Here is a 25,834-nt window from a genome sequence, read left to right as displayed (position 1 = left end):
ATATATTGTTTTTTTTTAAGTTATAAATATCAAAGGACAGCTGGACAGCCCTGACATAAATAGACAAAGGCGAGTAGACTAGAGAAAAACAGTGAGCTGTAGTATTATTCTAATTATTTATTATTATTATTTTATATCTCAACAGTTTATTTGGTCTCCAAAAGTGTTGACAATATCTTTGCGTGTCAATTTGTGGCACAATAAACACGACTCTTGCGACTCAGTTAAATAAAAAAGTTTGTTTGTCCAGTCGTATGTTTTCACTGTACTTTTCTTAAAATTCAGGTCAAGACTCGTCTGGTGAGTTGGGTGTCTCGTGACATCTTTAGTCAAGTGAATCATGTCGATCGTCCGCCCTCCTTTGCATGATATCATTGTGTTGCAAATGTTGCACTGAGCCGACCGCTCTTATTTTTTAGCCGTTTCTTGTTCACGGGTGTTTGCGCCTATTTCGGTTGGCGAAGTGGGCATTGAAACTGGGAATGGAAATAAAAACATTTGAACGATCCCGGGAGGATGTGAACGTTAGTCCCTGCTCCCATCCATGCTCGAGGCTCGCCCCCCAACCCTAATATGATGCTAGAACTTTGAGGATGTCTTTATTACGTGCAGGTATTCCAAAGCATTTTCAGCACAACCCATAGGGTGCGCCACAGTCGTCATTGACATTCTGGACTGTGTGTAATGTTTTGCATAACAATGCAGCCTGTTTTTCAACGAATGCTAACATGAAACAAAGTTCTTCGCTTTAAGGACTTTTGTTGCACTTTCCACACGTCTCTCTCCAGGCGAAGGTTAACGCCGCCTCCTGTTGTTGTTGTTGAGCAATCAGCGTGAGAGCTTTGTGAGGACAACATCTGTCCACGTCTTTCTTCCTTTGGCATTGATTCATTCCCTCTGATGTTCCTCGAGAGATGACGCCACCCCCTCCTCACCCAGCTCCACCCCACCCGCTTCTGTCCTCGTCCCTCCATCGCCGGCGGCAACACAAAGAGAACTTTCTCCCCGCTGAAGATCAAGTCATCTTCTTCTGAGGTGTTGTTTCACTTTGGTCTTCACAGGAGCAGGAGGGGTGCTTTTTAATGTCTCTCTCGGGGGGGGTTGACTGGCGTTTGATGCATTGACCTCGCTGTCTTCATCAGTAAACTTCTACACGGCGTTCATTAAAGAAGTCTGTCTCCTCATGATCATCACCACCAGGGGAAGCACTCGTTGCCCAAGCAACCGAGGCAGCAGTGCCGTAGAGCCATCATTTTATCTTCAAGATTCAAGATTCAAGAGAGTTTTATTGTCATGTGCATGGTAAAACAGCAGTTATACCATGCACTGAAAATCTTATTCTGTTCATTCTCCCAAGAAAAGAAAGAAAACACAAGAAAGAATAAGAACATAAGAAACATAAACATATATACCAATAAATTAAGCAACAACAACAGAAGAGACATTAATACAAATAAATAATACAAATAAATAAATAAATAAATAAATAAATAAATAAAGTGCTATGAGTGTGTGCGTGTGTTGCGTGTGGCGTGTGCGAGTGCTTCGTTGAGAAGCCTGATGGCCTGTGGGTAAAAGCTGTTTGCCAGCCTTGTGGTCCTGGACTTCAAACTCCTGTAGCGTCTGCCTGACGGTAGGAGTGTGAATAATGAGTGTTGTGGATGTGTGCTGTCCTTGATGAGGTTGTGTGTTCTGCGTAGGACTCTAGTTTTATAAATGTCTTGCAGTGAGGGGAGGGCTGCCCCAACAATGTTCTGTGAGGTGTTGATCACCTGCTGGAGTGCCTTCCTATCACGTGTTGTACAGTTACCGTACCAAACAGTGATGGAGGCGGTAAGGACACTTTCCATAGTGCATCTGTAGAAGCAACTCAGGATTGTGGTGGGCATGCCAAATTTCCTCAGTCTTCTCAGGAAGTACAGTCTCCTTTGGGACTTCTTCATAATTTGTTGGGTGTTGTGAGACCAGGTGAGGTCCTCGCTGATGTGTGTGCCAAGGAACTTGAAGGTTTTCACCCTCTCCACCTCAGTCTCATCAATAAACAGGGGTCTATGCGGCTCCTTTTCCCTTGTTCTTGGGTCGATGATCATCTCTTTAGTCTTATCTGTATTGAGAAGGAGATTGTTATCACGACACCAAGCTATGAGGTCCGCCACCTCTCTTCTGTATGATGTTTCAACACCACCAGTGATCAGTCCGATGACTGTAGTGTCATCCGCAAATTTAATGATTCTGGTGTTGTTCTGGGAGGCCACGCAATCGTAGGTGAAGAGCGTGTAGAGGAGCGGACTCAGCACACACCCCTGTGGGGTCCCAGTGCTCACAATTCTTGAGCTGGATGTGCGATTGTGGACTCTGACTGACTGGGGCCTGCCTGTGAGAAAGTTAAACACCCAGTTACAGAGGGAGGGAGACAGGCCAAGTGTGAGGAGCTTATTTGTGAGTTTGTGGGGGCTGACTGTATTAAAAGACTGTATTAAAATCTTACCTGCTACACCTAAAATAATATACTTTTTGAGGTCGTCTGATGGAAGTGTTGGATTTCAGACATAACATAAGATCTGGAGGTTGCACAATTTGCACAATTTGGAATTACCAGGAAAAATACAACTTTAATGTCACATAAATCCTCCAAGTTGGAACCACCACTACGCAAGACCCTGGTGTACCTCGCAAGGGCTCTCTGCCCAGGTCTTTTGCGTTTTCTTTGGCTTTATTGCAACACTTCCTCCAAAAGAAAGAGCATCACTTGCTAACCAGGCTAAGGGATAACAACACTGCAGCTTTTTAGTAGAGATGTCCGATAATATCGGTGGGCCAATATTATCGGCCCGATATTGGCATAAAAATGTAATATCGGTATATATCATATCGGGATTTTCCCCATAATGAAAACCGATTTTTAAAAATGCTGTATAGATGGATATTTCATGTTCACATGCCCAGGATGACACCACCGTATGTTCACATACAGTGCTAGCCGCTAGCCATGTTACAGTGAAGCACAATAAGCTGCACTCTCTGAAGGTCTTGACGTTTTTTTTCAGCTTGTCCATCTTGTTCGGTTGTGAATCCCCATCACCATAGAAGGTACAGAGGAAGTGAATCTCCACTTCCTTGCTCGTCGCCCGGCTCTGCTGCCTCGATATGGCTTCTTTCCTCAATGGATAAACAGGAAGTCACACCAATGCAGGACCTCGCTCTCATGGCACATAAAAATGTGCTTTTATAAACAAGTGTCGATGTGGACAAGTCAATATCCATAGGATAGAATATATTATTTAAAAGATGATAATAGTAGAAACAGAGCACCTTGAAAGGCAGCCATTCATGGTGGCACCAATAAAAATTATATACATATATATATATACTATAAATCTAAGTATATATTTATCTATGTTACACATATCGGTATCACAATTGGAAATTGAGAATTGGACAATATCGGCATATCGGATATCGGCAAAAAAGCCAATATCGGACATCCCTACTTTTTAGCTCACTGAAAAACACAATCAACAACAAAGCTATGGTCCCACGATAATTGGAACACATCCTCCGGTGTCCCTTCTTAAAAAGAGGAACAAGGACACCACCCACCTGGTCTGCCCATCCAGAGGCACTGCCCCTGAGGTCCATGCGACGCTGCAAAGTCGTGTCAGCCGAGACCGCCCCACGGCATTCAGAGTCTTGTGGAACTCCTGTTGGAGCTCATCCAGCCCCGTGGTTCTCCCACTGTAGAGTTCCCCACGCACTGCTTCCTCATTGGAAGACACGTCAGCGGGATTGAGGAGGTCTTTGAAGTATTCCTTCCACTGGAACAACATCTGGAGTGGAGGTCAGCAGCGCACCATCCCCACCATACACGGTGTTGACAGCGATTGCTTCCCCCTCTTGAGATGACGGATGAATCTCTTCAGCCGTAAGTTGTTCTCCATGGCTTGCCTGAACTCTTCCCACATCTGAGAGTTTGTCTTGGCGACTGCCAAGGCCGCCACACACCGCTTGGCCTGCTGGTACCTGTCAGCTGCCCCAAAAACGGCTGTCGGGGCTCCTTTTTCAGCTTGACAGCATCCCTCACCGCTGATGTCCACCAGGAATTACCACCATGACAGTCTGTCTGATCCCTCCGCCAGGAGCTGCTTGTCTTGGGTGTCCTTGGATCCTTGGGACATGCAAACTCCTCCACCGTGGTAAAGTAGTAGTGTCAATGATTTTAATATGAATGAAATAATAAGATCTTATCTGCAGTGTTTTGTTGCAATTTAGGCCAGATCTCACAACACCATTATGAAATATGTCTTTTCATGTCACTGAAAAAGAAGAAATACACGTACAGTGAAGGAGGAGGACGATGAGGACAATGCTGCTCCCTCCCCCATTAATATAGGCCGTTATCATGGTCGCATTAATATAAAAGAGAGCCGGGGGCTTTTATGCTTTAATTTGTTTTCAGGGCCGCCTGGCAATCATCATCATCATCATCATTACCATCTCATGGCTGGACTTAACCGCCTCGCCGCATCTTCATCCTCACAATCTACTGAGTAGAAGAATCGTTTTGGCGGTTTGTGCGACTGCTCTCTATCTCTCGCCAACGTTTGTTTTCCTTTTCACGCCGGATGAACAGTAGGGACTCTCAGGAGGAGAGACGAAGGCGGTGGGGGCCATTTTTTTACGGATGGAAGCCAACGCTTTCACACTTTTGGAGCTCAACTGACAGTTCAGTCAAACCACCGTTTATTCGGATGAGTCCGTTTTTCCCTGTACTGCATCGTTCCGCGAAATGGAGCGCCCAGGCAAAGCACCCCGTTGCTGACTCATCCTCCGGGCGTTTTTTATTGAATGTGACTGCTAAATAACCCGCCATGGGGCCAAAAAAGGTTGCGAGTGGCAGCAATTTGATGCAGAAGGTGAGAAACACCGCTGAATCCCACATCACCAGGATGTACGACAAGTCTGCGTCAATAAGTTCCATCCCTTTCTCATTTATAATCATTACATATTTTTTCTGCATTATAACTATGATTATTCTGTATAAAATGTATTTTTTGTTCATATTTTGGACTGTCTGGAACAGATTCATTGGATTGACAGGATTTCCTAAGGGAAAAATTGCCTCAGTTGTCGTATATTTCAGTTTTCGTCTAACCTTTTGGAGCATATTCATGACGAAAACCACTGTATGGTAATCCCTCATTTATCACGGTTAATTGGCTCCAGATTCGTCCATTATAAGGGAATTTCCACAAAGATTCCTTATTAAAAAATGTAAAAAAATTGTAGTTAGAGCACAGAAAACCCGTTTATGGCTTCCGAAATATAGTTTTACATTATTAGAGCCCTCCAGACATGAAATAGTCACCTTTACACTCGTATTACCCAATATAGAAGACATAATAAGAGAAAGTTCTGTACAGTTCTTCCTGCTGTGGCTATTGTCTCATCAATGGGACATCACTGACACCTAGTGACCAGTGTAGCATACTACATAGCATCACAACATCTTTGAATGCACCTTCTGAATACCTTAGAATTATATTTGACTTCATTCATTACTATGGCCCTATGGTTTCTGCGGAAATCGCCAATACACCATCACCGATACAAACGGAATTTACTGTTAAACGCGGAATCTTATGTCAGGTGACATAATGTGAATGAAATGATCTCATCACGAACACTAACCCACCCCCCTCTGAACTAAACATGTCAAAACAGCTGCCTAAAACACCGGCAGAAGTCGGTGAAAACACTTGGAAACTCCTCTCTTATGGGGCGTGAATGGAAGCTAGCGGGGTTAGCTTAGTTGAGCAGAGCATGCTAATGCGGCTGTGTGTGCTTACACCGAGTTGTGTTCTACTGCTTTAATGTAAGCTAGCGTTTCACAATGCCCCCTGAAGTCGTGCAGGTTCTGAGCGAAAAAGGACGAGCGGCGCGTTTATTCTTGCACCCAGCTCGTCATTCTCAACACACACAACATACTTCCGGCCTTCAAAATAAGAGCACTGTTTGCCACATCTTGTCTAATTGTGTCAACAAAATAAGGGTGTCATAAAAAATGTCTTGCATTACTATCACAATTGGAATGAAATTGCATCGGACTACATCTTCCTTAATCACAAGCACGGGCATTACAGTTTGTTGAAGATCTTGTAGCAATGTGTGCAGAGGCTGACATCCCATTAGAAAAGTTAGCCACGCTACAGTCATTTCTTTAATGTCCAGTGAGGAACGGATAATTGCAAGGATTTTTGCATTTAATTAATGGACAGTTTATTCACTAAACCAAAAAGCACACACTCTATGCTGGTAAAATAAGTGTAAAAGGTAAAGAAATGGATTTCTAAAACATTTAAACGGAAAAAACAAAAGAGATTTCATAGGGCCCTACATTACCATTCGGAGCACGAGTGGCGTGCCTCAGGGATCTTTCCACGAGCCACTGCTCTTTTCTCTTCACACTCATTGTCTCTCATTCTAAGACGATGACACTTAATTGAGCCCATAGTAGGACATTTTGGACAACAAATCTCCATTCAGCTGACAAGAAACCCACCCAGTAACCTCTACAACATCCCAAGATGGCTCCTCCCCTGTCAGATCCTTAAAGCACCTGAACGTTATGCCTGGGAACACTTGTACTCACCCTCCAGCGGGATAATCTCTGCTGCATTCCTCCTCCTCACCAACCTTGTCGACTACCTCGTCTGACCCTCCACATCCTGGACTAACGAGTCGTCGCTGAACTGGAACGAGCGGCCAAACTTTTTCCAGGGGAACAGAAACAATCTTCCTGTGGAGACATAAAACACACATTTGGCTTTTCATGGCAGTGTGCTGTTTCTCTCGCACACACACGCACACATATGTATATTCCACACGTAACAGGCTGTCAATTTTAGCCAGCAATCAATCAGTGACATTCAGATTTGACCTTCTAAAGAGAGTGCGAGACGTTTGACTGTAGACCATTTCCCCCCTGACAAGCCCCCACCGTTGGGCAACATAAATCCCCCTCATCATTCTCCTCTGTTGGGCATTTGCATGTGTGTGTGTGTGTGTGTGAGCTCTCTAGAGTGTTGACATTCAGAGGCGGGCCACGGCAAGCTAACACTCTGACATTGGCCTGACATTTTCCTCCTGCTGCTGCTTTCTAACCCACCTGCACACGGCACCGCGGCCCCCACGCACACGCACACCTGCACCAGCGTGCACGTCAGCCTCACAGACCCAAACAAAAGAACTGTGGGATGAAAAGCCGAGAGAAAAAAATATTTTGAGGCTGCTGCGGTATAACACGCATCATTTATCAGGAAAATGACCTGTAACAATACAGACTCAACTATTGGGAAGAAAATGTGTGTTTTAGTGGGACTTTTAGGCCCACGAGTGAGGTGAGAGGTCAATGACATTGGACCTCATTGAGTTCCTCTACACCATTCTCATCCAAGCGTGCCTTTATGGACCTTGTTTTGAACACTGGGAACAGAGAAAACTGTCTTCCCCATTGTGTTTACACAATTTGTTGGAAGTATACAAAATTAAGATTAAGATCTGTGTCCAGGGTCTGCTGTGCATAGGGCCCCGCCATCCATTTGCACAAGGGGGTGCATTTTAGGCAAATGCGCAAAGGATGCGCACGACTGCCAGGGCGCTGCCAGGAATTCTGGGCCCCACGATATAAAAAGCACATTGGGGAGTTGTCACCACAGCTGTATTTTTTGAGAATGGCCCTTTACGTCCCCCTATACAGCGCCCCCTGGCCATAGAGCACCAAGTCAGCCTTAGGCAGGAGAGGAAAAAAAGGGATGAGTAATCTAACACCGAGCTCGTTACTGCAATGATTGACACACGCGGCAGGGAATAAAATGTCACTTATTAGTCCTTGGTGGTATAATGGTACAGCTGCTGCATTTGAAGGCGGCGGGAGCGTGTTTGATCGCAGTCCCGGACAGGTTCTTTTTTTTTTTGTTCTGTTCATTTGTTATTTTGCACTAAAAATAACTGATTGAACAATTCCCATGTGTCGGCATTACTACAAAACATGCATCTCACTAAATTCAGGTTCAAGTTCAAATTGTATAAAAATAGTTTTGAATGGGTCAGTTCGGTCCTGGTGACCACAGCGCCCCGTTGGTGATACGTTAAGGGCTGTCAATCGATAAAAATATGTACTATGCATTGAATCGCAATTTGTCCATAGTTAACCCGTAATTAACTGCAATTAATCACAGGTTGAAAGATGTTTTTATCTATAACAAGTAATGATGCAAATCTCTTTGTGGTAAACGATTCGATATGCATCTTGATACACGGGTTAAGATGCAATTCAAAAGCGATCCCCTGTTACGAGTGCACCGGCGCTGGACCCCAGATGCAGAGGCAGGAGGCAGGTGAGCAGGTAAGTGAGTCTTTTAATAGAGTCTTAGGTGAACAGAAGGCGACGGTGTGTGGATAAGGCAACAGATAAACAAATAAACGCACCATGGACACCCAGGCTTGCTGGAGGGCTGAGGAGGTACCAGAATGGAGAGCCGGGACCACTGGGCGCACACTCTGGGAGACGCTGGGAAGAGCTTAGTCCTCAGGAGGAGAAAATAAGTTAAGCCAGTAATGCAAAAAATGTGGTTAAGATCCGAGGAGCCAGAATGCAGCTGTCCATACATGTGGCACAAACCGAGAGGAATAATCCAGCGTCTCCCAGGTGCAGTCCACCATCTTAAGAGAGGTAGGAGCTTATCAGAGGCAGGTGCGCCCAGTAGTCCCGCCTCCAGCCGGAGAAAAGGCTCCTGCAACGGAGAGAATACACCCAGGAGAAGGCAGGGAAGTGCGGAGGGCAATGACAGGAAGTGAACCATGACATCCCCTAGTTTTTGCATGTTTAATGCAAGCGACGGCCCTTGAACTACTTTACTGTACTATACTATACTGCATTTTTCTTTCACCTCATATTTTCTCCCAAATAAGTAATAAATAAGATAAATTAGATCGCTATACAGTAATGTACGTATGTTTTGCTGATGTGTTGAAAATCTTTCCTGCTGACTACCTATCGCACTACTAATGCTATTTATATCCATTCTTGTCTTGCCATGGTCACATTGACACTAGCCCCTCTAAATAGCTGTCCTTGGCTATGCCTGCCAGTAAATAGCAGCTCGTAACCCAAATTTTAGCTCGCAGTTCAACACAAACAAAAGTCATGATACAGCTCACATCTAAAAAAACACTAATTAGTTGTGTGTAAATGACACACATTCATTTAGTCGTTGGGGGCTCCAAAGAAAATTCTGCTTCGGGCCCCATTTTGGCCAGGGGCGGCCCTGGCTGTGTCCCAACACTTTTGTCCAGAATAACAGCACGTTTATTGTAGTATCAGGCTGAAATCAACAATAAGCAACGGGATCAAGAAGCTGAAACAAACTGCTCATTTCAACCAAGTCAAAAGACAGGAAGCCAGAAGAAAGTCAACGAGGGCGGTTAAGGGGAAAGACTTGCGTCCCATGGAGACGCTCCGAGTCTCTTGTCATGTCTCTGTGACACACGGGTCACATGACTCGCACCGGCAGTGAAGTGAAGTCAGGTAATGACGCTTGGCTTCCTGCTGACCTTTTGCGCAGCACAACGAGGGAACAAGAGTTGCGCTGCCATATCAGTAGACATATCTGATGCCTTTACACCCCAGCCCCCATCCAGTCTAATATCTTATCAGCTGCAGGCGCTCACACATCCCGTGGCGTCTTCTTGACTCCAGGGCAGCGTTAGGAGTAGCGGTGTTCAAAATAACGGGATTACCAACGGCGTTATTGTTTGTCAGCGCCGTTACTGACGGTGAAATGTGTTGCTATGCCCTGATATCGAATCCAACCACTGACAGACACACAGGGAATGACGATTGGCTCGAGGTAGAGAATCATTTCATTGTCATCCAACCAGTGCCAGAGTTGATGCACAGCAAACATCCACACAGCAGAACTCGATGCCGCAATGGTGAGTCCGAAGCGGAGGGGTGCTTTTCAGGCCGTATGAAAACAGTGACATATTTTTGGCAATCATTTTCAAATCCTACGAAAACTGGGGCGTGCAAAAACCAAGGTGCCAACGTACTTTTTAAAAGTAATTTGCAAACATTGAATATTTTATGGGGTGCCCTTAAAGCAGTCATGAGAGGAAAAATCATTGCCGGCCTTAAAAAAAAAAAAAAAAAAAGGAGGAAGAGAAGGATTTGAAAAAGGGAAGCAAAAAGAACATAAAAGCAGTCAGGACCCACACTCGGCTTCCAGGCAAAATCTAGCAATGTAGCAACGATTTGGATAGAATGTACGACATGGAAGTAGAAAAGAAAGTACGATTTTGAACACAATCAAAAACTTGGGAAACAGTTGGGCACCAAAAACAATATATTTAATCTTCTGAGATGGCTAAGATAAGAACTTTATTGATCCCACATGGAAGTACTTCACATGAAATCAGCTATACAGCACAAAGTAGTGCAGAAAAACTATACACAGTATATACTATATATGTATATATATAGTCATTTTAATGAGTAGTTTTAAGGCAATATACTTTTAAATTGTTGTAAAGCAACAATACTCAATAAGTTTTTTTTTTAATTCATGAATTGGCTGATTATTATTTTGATTGATAACTTTCACGTTCTTATTTGAGAAATAAATCGGACGTCACTCAGCGGTGTCTCAGTACCTGAGTTGTTTTTTCACCAAATACTTCCTTCCTCTTCCGCTTAATTATTTGGATGACTACTTTTTACTTGAGGAATATTTTTCTAAAGTAACAATACTCTTACTTGAGGACAAGTAAGGTTTTGTGAACCAAAAAGGTTGCGCAGTAGGAAATGTGTACAATGGACGCCTGAAATCAGGCCTGGTGCCTAAGATCCTTCAGCCCTGTATGTCCATGTAATGTGAATTACTCCTGTGTGGGATCAATAAAGTTTTTATCTTAGCCATCTAGGAAGATCAAATACATTGTTTTTGGTGCCTAACTGTTTCCCACGTATATTTGTTTGTGTGTGAAGGTATAAACGAGAGGCATTAACTTAAATTTCTTTCTTGAAAGGCGCTTTATGAAAGTAAGTAGCCTTGCCACATCCAATATGGCGGCGACGTTGACTTATCGCATCAGCGGGCAAACATACTGGATGCGGCGTCTACGTATATACGTCTATGGATTCCGCCACGAGTGAGTGAGCTTCCCCACACAAACATTCCTTCTCCTCACCATGACATCATTTCGTTCACATTAGGTCAATTTGCGCCATATTCCGCGTTTAACAGCAGATTCAGGTTATTGGCCAATTCCGCGATTCCGTTAACGTGGAAATCATAGGGCGCTAGCGATCCTTTGTGGAAGCAAAGGAACAAAAAAATGATATCAAGGCATCACACACAACAGAGAAGAACCAAATCGGAGCAATCGCCTGCTTGTGATGGTCTGCCATCTGAAAGGCTGAGCACACACTAGAGCACGAGGCCACCGGGTCTGCTGGCTGAGATATTAAAAGGAAAAAAACGGTTCACAAAGACGAAATCGATGGCAGCGGGCAGTGAGACGACCTGCCGCTCCAGCGAGCAGATCCTCCCAGTCCCATGTCGCAGGGTCACTCCGTGTGAGGTCATATCAGCTGATGTGATGGAGGATAGAACCATCACATCGGGTTTTTTTTTTTTGCCAAACACAGCGGATCCCTGGAGGGACAACACAACCCCCTCCCAGGAGGATGCTCCACCTTTTTGGATTTGAAATGAAGACAATGCAAAGGGAGATGTTGGATGTCTCTATGGGTGCGTATGTTTTCTAATGGAAATGAATTTGCCTCACATTTGTCTCATCTTGTGTAGCAGATGCCAGCTGGTGCAACTGTGCCGAAGTTCGTTGGTAAACCTCACGCCCTGACCCCTTAAAAGCCGCGCTGGACGACAGCTTGACAGCTCAGGCTTTTAGCTCGTCGCTGAGCGATACTCACCTCATTTACTGGACCAGGGTTTGAGCCCCAGCCAGCCTCTCTCCGCTTTGATGTTGAGTTGATGTCGAAAAAGAATATTCGCTTCAACTCTTTGTATTGTTGTAAGTGTTCAAGTCAGACGTGATGCCTGTATTTAACGGCAAAGGAGCACAAAACAGCATAAAGACAACATATGCTTCAGAACAGTCATTTTGCACTTCATGCAGGCACTCTCGTCATGGAAAACACGCAAAGACATATGCATATGATGCAGCTTTCGAGCTAAAGGTGATCGATCTAGCAACTTTTGCTCAAGTGTGCCTGTGGATCCTGACAGCGTGGAGCAGTGTCAAAAAACCCCACTATCACCGACGGCTTTCCAAAGGCTGGGGTACTGAGCGATGAAAAGGACAGCACAAGTTCAAGTGCTAATTTGCCTCGAGACAAAAGTGACACAGAGTGACAACAAAAGAGAGAGAGAGAGAGACTGACAACATGCGTGATGAAGGAATTATGAGGCTGTTCAATTCCGACACTGAAGAAGACGCAGGAGGAAGATGAAGACAGCGATGAATGACTTTTCTGGTAAGCTACATTTTAACAAGTCGTGTTACATGCACATTTTGGAATTAAAAGTTTCAAAAGATCTTTCCGGGTACTAAATATCCTATGTTACGACGTGGACACCTGCGGCTAATAGATAGGTGCAGCCTATATATGCACACATTTTTTTCTCTTTAAATGTAGTGGGTGCAGCTTATATTCAGGTGCGCTCAATTAGGTCAATTACGGTATCTGTATCTATGAATCCAATCCAATCCACTTTATTTATTATTTATCTTGCACATTTTATAAACACAGTTTCCAAAGTGCTGAACAAACTAGAACTTCGTAAAGCGATAAATAATTAAAAGTTAACACAATAAAAGCTCTTAAATCAAATAAAAACAAGAACGTTTACAACAACTATAAAAATAAAATAGATAAAAATAAAAAAAATAGATAGCTAAATAAATAAATACAAACCAAGATAAATAAAACCAAACAAAAATTTAAAAAAGGAAAACAAGAAAAAAAACCACACAACTCACGCCGAGTTAGAAGCCAAAATATAAAAGTCGGTTTTGAGACGAGACTTAAAGCATTCGACTGCGGGGGGACGTTTTTACATGAGGGGGGAGAGTGTTCCACAGCTTGAGGCCGACCAGAGAAAAGGCCCGGTCTCCCCTGGTCTGTATTCTCGTAGATGAAGTACCTGTGTCTATGAAGTATAGGTATTTATGCAGCTGTACTATCTGGTGATCCACATCCAAATCCGAATTAGGATTGTTTGGCCTTGGTGGTGGTTTGCTGAGTTGAATTAACTCAGGAAAATCCAACAAAAAAAACATAGCAGATGTTCAGATTTGGCTCTTCTGGATCCCACCTGTGTGTGTGTGTGTGTGCGTGTGTGTGTGAGAGTGAGTTAAAGCTGCTCTGTGTGTCGCCTCGCTGCTTTACCGTTTCATTTCCGTCCTCCACTGGACTGAGACGAGTGCTGGAGGACATCAGGGAACAACTGGCCTTCATCAGCGGTGGCGCCAACTTTGCACATTTGCACTGTGGAAAAAAAAACGTTACAACATGATGACTTTTTTTCGTACTTCATTTAATGCACATTTATTGAAAATGTCCTCTTACTCTTCGGGTGTGATGTCTCGCTGTGGTTGGACAGAACGACATCATTAAAATGGCACACACGTAAAACAGAGGTCATGTATTTTCTCTGCACTATAATGACACCCACAAAGGTGGCGCACCTGCAAGGCGCCCTCTAGTGGTAACTTTAATAAATAACTCACAATAGGACTCACGATGGTTACGGTCCTGAGTAAATATGTACAATTATATCACTGAATCTTGGTTAATCAAACCGTAAACTGTTGGTTCTAGGAACTCCGACAGGAGGCGAGGAGCAACGGTTACTATGATGTTTGGTTTTCATGCATTCAGACGACAAGCGCCCTCTGCTGGTGGTTACAAATATAATCTCATTCACATGACTAACGGACGTGCGTGTCACTGCGCGATGCGTACCGGAAACGCAATCGGTTCTACGCATGTGCAGAACGCGTCTACATCCGATTGGCCTATTTTCCGGCAGTCACGTGTTTGGGCAAGCCGATTTGTACAGCGCATGTGTAACCTATGTCATCCATCTATTTTTTAGGGCAGTTACAGATCGTAAACATCCGACAACATGATTTCTACTACACATGTGCAATATAGACCACCCCCCCCCACTCCCACAAAACGCTATGATTGGAGAAATGATAACATAGTCTTTGTTTTTTTTCCTTATATCATGTCCATGGTGCAAGTGGATCAATTATAAGCCCTCTTTTCTTGGTTCTATGAATTATTTTCAGGGTTTTTTTGCCAAACATAGCAAAGCATTTGCTAGCAAGATGTTTCTGTGGATGGTATTTTTCCATTTAGAAAAAAAAAACAGCTAGCGGAATCCTCCAGATCAGGGCTCGACAACCTTTACTATCAAAAGTGCCATTTTGCACCCTCGCCCACTAAAGAAAAAGTCTGGAACCGCAAAACATCAGTTTAAAACAGTGGTTCTCAATTGTTTTCTGTCACGCCCCCACCGGGGGACCACTAGATGGGTTATGATGGCGTCATCTTGGTTAAACCTCACTGCCTGACGCCTGAAGAAATATGCAGCAGTGAATTAACAGCCTGTTTCTTTTAGCTCGCTGGCTATGGCGACAAACAGCCGTCGGTGGTGAGCGATGCGCACACATCCAGAGCGAATTACGAGTCTGCCATGGTTTTGATTGGCTGGCAGATTTGGAGGGAATTTTGGGGTATCAAAGTAGGAGAGGAGAAAAAGCGGTGTTGGTCGAGTACTCTTGCTAGTACCGGATCATGCTAGTATTGAAGATAAACTTACAGAAATTGTGTAAATTAATGTAAACTTACCCGATATGTTTACTATGGTGCCAGCAACTGTTTTTTTCTTTATACTTCGAATTTCTTTTTAAGAAATGTCAAATAGATCTGGGAAATCTCACACAACGAGTATGATTTTTTTCCTCTATGTTTACCTGTGAGAGCACACTGAACAGCATCCTGTCCGCTCATTGGTCGTTCAATGAAACTCCCGCTGATTGGTCGTCGTCTGGGAGACGGCGATTAAAAGTTGAAGATTTTTCAACTTTCTGGGATCACGTCACAAGCCAGCGTGTGCACGATGGCAAGCACAAGCATAACGGGCGACGCACACGGGAGGCGACATCGCTTCGACTCCATTCATTTTCAACGGAAGCTGCGCGAAAGGGAGAATATCGCGTGTCGCTTGGCTGGACACCCTAAATTCGAGCGTGTGAAAGTTTGTGCTCGCGAGTGCCATGCGACGTGATCCCAAAAAGTTGAAAAATGTTCAACTTTTCATCGCTGTCTCCCAGACGAGGCCCTATCAGCGGGAGTTTCATTGATCGACCAATGAGCGGACAGGATGCTAATCAGTACGCTATACTTGCCGTGTCAGATTTCCCGGAGCTATTTGACATTTCTAAAAAAAGAATATTGAGATATAAGGAAAAAAGCAGCGGCTCGGGAACTCGTTGGCGTCAGAGTAAACATATCGGGCAAGTTTACATTCATTTACACGGACATTTATGTACGTTTATCTTCAATACTAGCAAGATCCGGTACTAGCAACACCGGCCGCTTTCCCTCCTCTGAGCTACTTTGATACCCCCAAATTCCCTCCACATCTGACAGCCAATCAAACTGTGGGAGACTCATACAATTTGCTCTGGATGTGAATGCGTCGCTCACCTGTGTAGCTAGCCAATTGCAGTCGTTTGTAGACTCCTGTGTGCGGCGGCCATAATGCGCACGGATCTCGCATGTCGCATGGCCGGACAGAGACCCGCAGTAATGGGCACCACACACGGAAGGCGACCAACGACTGCGGGGATAAACACTGTTACATATGTAGGTCTGCTTTCACAAAAAATGACAACTTTTCAGGAATTGTTGAGTGCTTTTGTTGAAAATGTCTTTCAGTGTTTGTTGTTGTTCCTCGCCACATATTGAGCATAAATGGAAGCCAGCATCGTTGGCAGGGAAGACAAAGGCATCTGTCCATGCAGAATGAAAAACTCTATTTTCTTCTGAGATGTTTCTTTTTGGGGGGATATTGACAGTTAGTTTAACCGCGTGGTGGAGGGTGGCGGGGGTGCGACGTGACTATCACATCCACTGTTGCCAGCTTTTCAGGAAGAACAGTAGCTACTGGCTGTCCTGGAAGGAGTAGTTGACTAGTAGTTGACTATTCGTCTAACTTGCATATATCATTTACATACAATGTTGGAAAATGCCAGGGTCCAGGGTGTACCCCGCCTCTCGGCCAAAGTCAGCTGGGATGGGCTCCAGCGTGCCCCTTCGACCTTGGTGAGGATAGGCGGCATTTTATCTCCGCCAGCGCCTCTCAAAGTTCTCCCATCACACGTTGGCTATTGAGGCCTTTTTAAAATGATCAATATCGAACAGTGAATAATAATCCATTGTGTTTATTCTGTGACTCACATGCTATATTATATTCTATATATTATTATATTGTATTCACATTATATTATTATCCCTTTCTACACTCATTGTTACTCTTGAATTACTTCTTAATTATTTATTTATTTCTTAAGTGTCTGTGTACATTGAGGGGACATGGAGGAAAAAAAACAACAACAACGAATTTTTGCGTTGTCTCGCAAAACTTTTGCGAGACAACGCAAAGCAGTTTTGCGCTCCCTCGACTTATATTGATCTCTGTTGGAAGCTGGCATTGAGCCGGAGCGCAGGGACCGTCTACAAATGTCTTCTTCTGTATTATGGAAATGGGCAATGAAATTAAAGTAGGATTTCAAGATGGCGCCGGTGTGTCTGGCTCGCCGCTTCCCTCAGTTTACTGTGATCGGTTTTATTGTTATTTTTGCATTTGTTACGAGGACCATCGACTCTCTGTTGGTGTATGATCGTCAGGAACTACTTGAAATCCTAGACACTGTAGCCGCTGGTGCGAGACAAGAGCAGTGGGGGCCAAATAAACCGCGTCCGTTGTACCTGTCTGACGTACCAGACTTTCTGCTTCGGGCGGAGCCGTCGCTTCCCAGGAAACGTAGACGCCGGGGCGCACGAGGTGGAAGACTGGTGAAGCTCAAAACTTGGCTGGCGCTTTCTCCCTAGGCGGCAAGGCTCCCACGTAATGTTCCGAGGGACTTTGAGGATTGTTTTCGCCGCTTCATCTCTCGGCGTTTTCTCACCTCCGTTGGGGCCTGGCTGGTGCCCATCGTTGGGCGGCGCGACGAGCGCTGTGTGCTGCGCCCTCACCGCACTCCTGTTGCTTCTGGCGGCGTGAACCCCGGCAACCTCCGGCCGCTGAACGGGGCAGCTTCATCGGCTTCAGCAGCTTCAGCGGCTCTTCGGGTTTCAACGAAGTGTGCACTGGTGAATGCGAGGTCAGTTTCAAACAAGACTTTTATCCTCCAGGACCTCTTTAAGGAGCATTCTTTGGATTTATTATTCGTCACTGAGACCTGGATTCATGCCGGTGAGTCCGCTTCCTTCTCTGAGCTGTTGCCTCCCGATTGTACCTTCATTAACACGCCAAGAACTACCGGCCGTGGAGGAGGCATCGCTACTATTTTAAAAACGTCCTTACACCATAAGCCATTGTCCATGGTGTCTTTCTCCTCATTTGAGGTGAGCTGCTTCGAACTGCGACAGTCTGAGCCGCTGTTGTGCGCGGTCATTTACAGACCACCCAAACACAACAATGACTTTATCCAGGATTTTTTTTACTTTATCGCTGCAATGTTGGTAAAGTTTGACAGAATGTTAATTGTGGGTGATTTTAATGTTCATGTCTGCTGCCCTTCTACGCCTATGGCGAAAGACTTTTTAGAGTTGGTGGAGGCTTTTAATTTAGTATAAAATGTTACAGGAGCTACACATATATACGGACACACTTTGGACCTTGTATTGTCTCATGGACTGGCTGTTGATAATGTCTCTGTAGGGGATGCAGTGTTCTCTGACCACAGTCCGGTCATGTTTGACTTTGATTTGCACTGCAGTGCCACCCTGCCTGCTCCTGCTCGCCTTGGCCGTTTCATCAAGCCTGACACGGCCTCTGCCTTTGCCTCTCTGTTCGCCACTGCATCTCGGGTTGCAATGGCTCCAGACGCTGCTCTTGATACTGAGCAGCTAATGAACTGCTTTACTTCTACCTGTGCTGATGTCCTGGTCAGTCTAGCCCCGCGTAAAACCACGCGCTCTAAAACTAAACAGGATGTGTGGCTCCACGACGTCACACGAGAAGCACGCCGCGAATACCGAAAGGCCGAGCGCAGGTGGAAGAAAGATGGTCTGCAAGGTTCCTTTGAAACCCTCAAAGCCAGTTGGAGGCGTTATCAAAACATAGTGAAGGCTGAGAAAACAAAATACCTCTCAGATGTGATATCAAAAAATATGAACAACCCACGTGTTCTTTTTAAAACTATTGACTCTGTTTTAAATCCCACTCCATCCACGACACTGGAAGTCTCATCTGACACTTGTGAACATTTCCTGCACTTTTTAATAATAAGGTTGCGTCTATACGAGCCAATATATCACCCCCCTCTTTTAATTTGTCTACAGTGACACAGTGCTCTAAAGTCTTTGATCAGTTTGAACCTGTGTCGCTGGCCTTCATTACCAAGGTAGTTGATGGTCTTAAGCCTTCTTCCTCTCCCATTGACCCAGTCCCCTCTCGCTTTTTTAGGGAGGTGTGGGCAACTATTGGCCCCTAATGTGTGCAATATCATCAACAGCAGCCTGTCCTCTGGTATTGTTCCTTCCTTTTGTAAAAAGGCTGCTGTTGAACCTTTGCTTAAAAAAACAGGTCTTGATCCTTCGATTTTATCAAATTATCGGCCCATTTCTAAACTACTTTTTATCTCAAAGATTTTAGAAAGAAGTGTTCTTGCACAGATGCGGCCTTTTTTAGATGAAAATGGGATTTTAGACACTTTCCAGTCAGGTTACAGGGCCTTTCATAGCACTGAGTCTGCACTTTTAAAGGTTTTTAATGACCTGTTTTTAATGACTGATACTGGTGGTTCAGCCATTTTAGTGCTTTTAGACCTGACTGCTGCCTTTGACACAGTGGACCACACTATTCTTTTATCTCGCTTGGAAAACTGTGTGGGTGTCAGGGGGACTGCCCTTGATTGGTTTAGGTCTTACTTGTCAGGGAGATGCCTTATTGTGGGACTCCACCTCATCTACTGCCCCCCTTGAATGTGGAGTCCCCCAGGGATCAATCCTGGGGCCCATCCTATTTGTTCTGTACCTAATCCCACTTAGCACAATTTTTAGAAAGCATGGCATCTCCTATCACTTTTATGCAGATGACTGCCAGATCTATTTACCAATTACAAGAAATGACCATGCCCCCCTGACTCCCCTTCTTGAGTGCTTTAGTGACGTCAAGGTCTGGTTGGCTCAAAATTTTTTAAAGCTCAATGAGGGGAAGACAGAAGTTATCATCCTTAATAACAATGACCCCCACTTGGGTCCCATGAAAAACCATGTCAGTCCCACAGCCACCAGCCTTGGCGTCATCATTGATAGTGATTCTAAACTTAATAAACAAATCAATGCCGTTGTAAAATCTTGTTTTTATCATCTTCGTCTTTTATCCAAAGTCAAATCATTTTTATCATTGCAACATTTCGAACAAGCCATGCACGCTTTTATCTCATCACATCTGGACTACTGTAATGCCCTTTACTCTGGAATAAGCCATAAATGACTCTCTCGCTTACAGTTAGTCCAGAACTCTGCAGCACGGCTTTTAACAGCAACCAAAAAGAGGGAGCATATTAACCCAATTTTAGCTTCCCTGCACTGGTTGCCTGTGCGTTTTAGAATTGATTTTAAGATTTTATTGTTTGTTTTTAAGGCTTTGAATGGGCTGGCCCCTCAGTACATCTCAAACCTCATCCAAATTTACACTCCAGCGCGCACTTTGAGGTGCGAAGGCCAGCTCCAACTGGTGGTGCCTAAGACCAGACTTAAGACCAGGGGAGACCAGGCCTTTTCTGTAGTCGGCCCAAAGCTGTGGAACACTCTCCCCCCTCATGTAAAAACGGCCCCCACAATTGAAAGCTTTAAGTCTCGTCTTAAAACACACTTTTATTCTCTGGCTTTTAACTCGGCGTGAGTCGTGTGGTCCTCTGTGTCTTTTATTATTTTTTAAGTTTTTATTGGTTCTATTTATTTTAGTTTTTTAAATTAAATTTACTTATTTTTTACCTACTTCTTGGACTTTTGGCTTTTATTGTTTTGATTTCTTGTTTTAAATATTTTATTGTAGTATGTTTCTTTGTTTCTATTTGATCTTTTAGTTTTTATTGTCGTAATTTTTACTTATTATTTACATTTACATTCCTTTATTTACTTATTATTTATGGTTTTGCTAGTCTGTGCAGCACTTTGGAAACAGTGTTTATAAAATGTGCTATATAAATAAAGTGGATTGGACTGGATTGGATTATGGCGGTTGGCATCAATGTTGCCAACGCCTCAGTAAGAACAGTCGCTATTGGCTGGAAGGCCATGGATGGCGTCATTGGCTAGTTTGCATAATGTTTGCATATGATGTTTTAAGAGATGTAGGAAAAAAACAAAAGTATGATAGATTAACAAAATAAATAAAAACACCTTGATTATGTTTACAACTACTGTACAAAAAGATATACAAAGCAAGAAGTTTGTGAAAATGGACTTTTACATAATTGAATTATGTATGTATTGAATACCAGAAAGGAGTCACTGATGTGTGAGGTGAGTTTTGTGGTCCTACACGTTAATAAAAATTGCCCTAAATTATGTCAAAAATTAAATTATTATTAAATTATCAAGTCAATTTTCACAAAGTTGTTGCTTCGTGTAAACACTTGTAGCCAATGACGTCATCTATCACCTTTCAGAACAGCCAATAGATACTTGTCTTACTGAGGAGTTGTCAACATTGATGCCGACCGACATAATACAGAAGAAGACATTTGTTGACGGCCCCTGCGTTCCGGTCTCGCTGCCGGCTTGCCATAGAGATCAATATAAGTCAGACTGCACAGAAGACGACTCGTTTTGATAAAAACTGGGTTGTAGCTGTTTGTCTGTGTGGTCACGGTTGGAAAGAGGTATGGTTTGCCGTGTTAGAAATAGTTTTGCGTTATCTCGCAAAAGTTTGGCGATCTGTCGCAAAACTTTGATCTTTCCAAAGTCAAATTCCTTGTTTGCGTAAGCATAATTGGCCGATAAAGCTGATTCTGACTGACATGACTTGGGGTGCGTCTGTGTAGGCTCTCAGTCGTACAGGAGTTGTCCATCGAGGAAAAGGCTTCTTGAGACGTCATCTGTACTTCTGTGAAGAAGGTGTCGGACGTTTCGCTCCTGATTAGATGTATCATAGGTTATACCCTGGGGAGGCTACACCATGTATCTATGGCCTTCCAAAAATCCACAAGGAAGGGTTTCCCCTCAGACCCATTGTCTGTAGCATTGACTCTACCACGTACAATGTAGCGAAATATGTAAAAACAGTCTTATCCCCATTGGTAGGCAACACTGATCATCATATAGAGAACACAAAAGGGTTTGTGGCGAGCATCAAAGACCTCAGATTGGAGCCAGAGGAAACTTTGGTGTCTTATGATGTGACTTCACTTTTCACATCCGTCCCCACCTCAGCAGCAGTCTCGGTGGTGAGGAAGAGACTGCTCGAGGACTCAACTCTGCATCGGAGAACAAAACTTAGTGCTGACCACATCTGCCAATTATTGGAAATTTGCCTTAACACTACATATTTTCAGTTTAGAGGGAAATTTTACAGACAAATCCATGGTTGTGCTATGGGCTCACCAGTCTCACCCATAGTGGCGAATCTGTACATGGAAGAGATGGAGAAACAGGCTCTCACATCCTTCTCAGGGACAAAACCAAGGCACTGGTTTAGATACGTGGATGACACCTTTGTCATAATCAAAAAACAAGAAATTCAGTCTTTCACAGATCACATCAATGCGGTGGACACCAATATCATATTTACTCGCGAGGACACTAAAGAGAACCAACTAGCCTTCTTAGACTGCAAGGTAATTATAGGAGAGGACAGACAGCTACTTACAGAGGTCTTTAGAAAGGCCACACACACTGACCAATACCTGCTTTTTGAATCAAACCATCCACTACAACATAAACTAGGAGTTATTAGGACCCTCCAACATAGAGCGGAACAAATACCAACTAGTGCTGAGGGAAAGAATAAGGAGACACAACATGTCCAGAGAGCGCTCTCAACCTGTGGGTACCCACGGTGGGCTTTTAACAAATGTCAAAAGAAGAGCGTAGGGAAAGAAACCCAAAAGCCCACAGAAGCAAAAAGGAGAGGAGTGGTAGTCCCTTATGTAGCGGGGGTCTCCGAAAAACTCCAGAGGATCTTATGGCAACACAAAATTCCTACCTATTTCAAACCAGTAAATACCCTGAGACAAAAATTAGTGCATCCTAAAGACAAGGCTCCAAACCAGAAACAAAGCAATGTGGTCTATTCCGTCCACTGTAAAGATGAGGAATGCAAAGAGCACTACATTGGGGAAACCAAGCAAATGCTCCAAAAAAGGCTTTATCAACATCGCAGGGACAATTCTAGTGGTCCTCAATCAGCAGTACATCTACACCTTAAAGCTACCAATCACTCTTTTGAGGACAGCGAGGTAAAGATTTTGGCCAAAGAAAACAGATGGTTTGAAAGAGGAGTAAAGGAAGCTATTTTTGTCAAACAACAGAAGCCATCATTGAATCGGAATGGTGGTTTGAGGTTTAATTTGGAGCCTGTGTTCAGCAGGTTACTGAGACCAAAACCCACAGCTCTTAGTCTTGCAAATGAGGTGGAGCCAGGGCCGAGCCAGAACAATAGATGCTAACGAGCCGGTATCAGAGTCGTTCATACCCAATTCAGGGAGCGACACTTCCCTTTTATCGGAGGTGTTAATAACAGGATAGGATTATACCACTACTCCGCCCAGGTTTAGTGTAACGAACCAATAGGAGGAGGGTGTTGGCACACCAATTCCGCTCACTCTTACTGTATTTAAGGCCTAAGCTACCAGCACTTTTTAGTTCGCTGACGAAGCTCTTCGGATGAGGAGCGAAACGTCCGACACCTTCTTCACAGAAGTACAGATGACGTCTCAAGAAGCCTTTTCCTCATGACTTGGGGTGGTTCGTGAGTAGCACACTCTTCTGGTGAACATATGTAATAGCAATTCATTCGCCCTTTCGTTGCGTTGACTGCCTTTGGGCGGGGCGCACCTGTCAACAGCACCTGCCGCTGCTCAGTGAGAACACAAAATGCAGAACAATAAGCGCTTTCACGATAATAGAAACTCCCCAACGACGCCAGAAAAAGTCGCTAGATTTGTCGCTAGTTGCTTTTGAGAAAAGATGTCGTAAAGGGGGGTTGAAATGTCCCCAGACCCAGCGAAAAAAATCGCCAAGTTGGCAACACTGGTCACGTCTCAACCGAAGTAGACAGGTAAACACCGGCTTCCCCTCCCTTCCTCGCGCTTGTCCAATCACCAGTCAGATGCATTTCCCGTCTCACAGGAAGTTGGATATTTTACAAGGAACAAAGAAGCTGAAGAGCCGCGGGTTGCCGACCTCTGCTCTAGATGAAGCCATCATTGCACTCTGCTTATGACTGTTTACATTCAAATGTCACTCTATTTCATGGGTTTTATATGGTTTATCGGCAGTTCTATTTATCCACGTATGTTATACATATATGGATATGACGTTTCAGGGACCACAAGATGGGTCAACAATTGAAAGCTGTTCTGCAGAAATGGGGGTTGATCAAGCCTTGGCAGTCGGTGCAACTAATTCTTACAGATGTTCCAAGTTCTGGAGTACTTACAACCTCCTCTGTCTGCATAAAATCAGTGTCCGGAACACACTGTGGTACGATACCCTCGTGAACATCAGCTGAACACCACTGTACTGGAAAAAGGAATTTGTTGCTACAAGAATGGCAAGAAAAAAGGGAGTTCACAATGGAAGAGAGACATTTAACACATAAAAAGGTGGGTTTTTCCTCCAGACAAATTGGAGTGTTCTAAAACCTTTGACCGCTAGTGAAGATTTATTATGTTCATAAATGTAAAACATAATAAATACCACAAGTCGTGACGTGGCAGAAGCACTGTCGGAACAATTTGCGAATGGAGGAAGTGACGTTCGTCTCACGTATGTGCAGAACTGATCACGTTTCCGGTATGGATCCCGTTGTCATTGTGACGCACTCTACTACATCCGGATCTATCTCAGTACATAATGACATTTCTGAGTTTTTACAGTCCAAAATTGTGAGTAACTTCACATCTCGTTGGAATATGAGAATTGTTTGTTGACTGAAGGCTCGGGCAGAATCTGGATATTATCGGACTTGCGGGGATTGGAGTCCGACTTCCTCACAAATCCGAGGATAAATACAAAACACAAAGTGGGAACAACTCCAGTCCGCGTGATGCTGGCTGGAATGAACAAGGAATCCACCAAGTGAGTAGCAAGTAGGGTAAAAAAAAAGAAAGAATGTAAATACCCAATAGTATCTTTATTAAAGATGTTGTGACCTTTTCCCAACAATTTTCCATGGGACTCCTTTGTCACTGAGCTCTGCTGTCATTGGATTTCAATGCACACAGCCAACAATAAGCTCCAATGTGGGAAATATTGACCATAGCAAATGGATATGCTAATGGGAAAGTCCCTAAAGCCCAGAGGTGTTCCGCCGAGGCGGCACAGGCATGTCAAACGGAGATGATGCACAAAAGGTGAAAAAAGGAGCTGAACCGGGGAGGAATGAGGGTGAAGAACATTAGATTTCCCCGAGAAGATAAGTGGAGCAACAAAGTATGGAATGCAAATATCAGAGCAGGAAAAAGGATGGCGGGATAGCTGTCACGGACGACTTCACAACGAACAGCCGCTTCAGGTGAGGAAAGATAAGATGTTGCGTCCTCCAGGATGAGAGCAGGCCAAGACCTCACGGTTGCCTAATCAGGCTAATTAGCACCAATTAGCTGCCACGAGCGTGCCGGCAGTCACGTTGAAAAGTCGATAATTAACAACAACAGCACAGCACAGCGTTCCGCCGTTGTAAAAGGGCGCCATTAACCGCCATCATCGCTAAGCTTTAGCCTCTTTGCCAGGTCGAGACGGATTCCGCGCCGCTAACGAGCTTTAGGCCGCTAATTGAAATAAACAGTGCATTATGACGCGATTAATGAGTCGCTTGATGCCGTGCGGGTCAAACAAGACGACGGGAGGAAGTGGGAAGGTGAATAACAAGTCAAAGATTCTGGTTTTGTACTTTTACAGCTTTGGAACATTTTGGATCCTGGGAAAAAAAACGTGCAGGACCCGGTCTTGATCTTGAGACCAGTCTTTTTTCAGATGCAATGGTATTGCAGCTGTCTTGTCTCTGACTTAGACCTGGGGGACTCTCGATTTATTGTCAAGATCAGGGAAGACCAAAACAATGGAAAACCTATCTGGTGAGCCTCGATAACATCTTATTGTGTCCTGCGCACCGTATCATACCAGCTTTAAACTGGTCTTGGTCTCCGCCTGCATTGGTCTTTGTCTGACTCTTGACTTGGTCCCCTTTTAGGAAGGGGCAAATCACGTAACGACTGACCAGGCGCCAATGAATTCCGCAAAGAAGGGAAAAGCAATAACACAATAAACAACAATGGAAGG

The 25,834-nt window shown here is 44.2% G+C and overlaps 1 long non-coding RNA gene across 1 annotated transcript; it reads right to left on the bottom strand.

Moving 5' to 3' along the window:
- Positions 1-6,649: 6,649 nt before the first annotated feature.
- LOC129172420 (uncharacterized) lies at positions 6,650-15,088 on the bottom strand. Its single transcript, XR_008567008.1, has 3 exons — positions 14,942-15,088; positions 13,472-13,570; positions 6,650-6,796 (listed from the first exon to the last, which is right to left on the bottom strand). It is a non-coding gene; the product is annotated as an uncharacterized LOC129172420 (long non-coding RNA).
- Between the last annotated feature and the right edge of the window lie 10,746 nt (positions 15,089-25,834).

This window comes from Dunckerocampus dactyliophorus, chromosome 19 (assembly GCF_027744805.1).
Source record: "Dunckerocampus dactyliophorus isolate RoL2022-P2 chromosome 19, RoL_Ddac_1.1, whole genome shotgun sequence".
Taxonomy (NCBI): domain Eukaryota; kingdom Metazoa; phylum Chordata; class Actinopteri; order Syngnathiformes; family Syngnathidae; genus Dunckerocampus; species Dunckerocampus dactyliophorus.
This window is presented reverse-complemented; position numbering and strand designations above follow the sequence as displayed.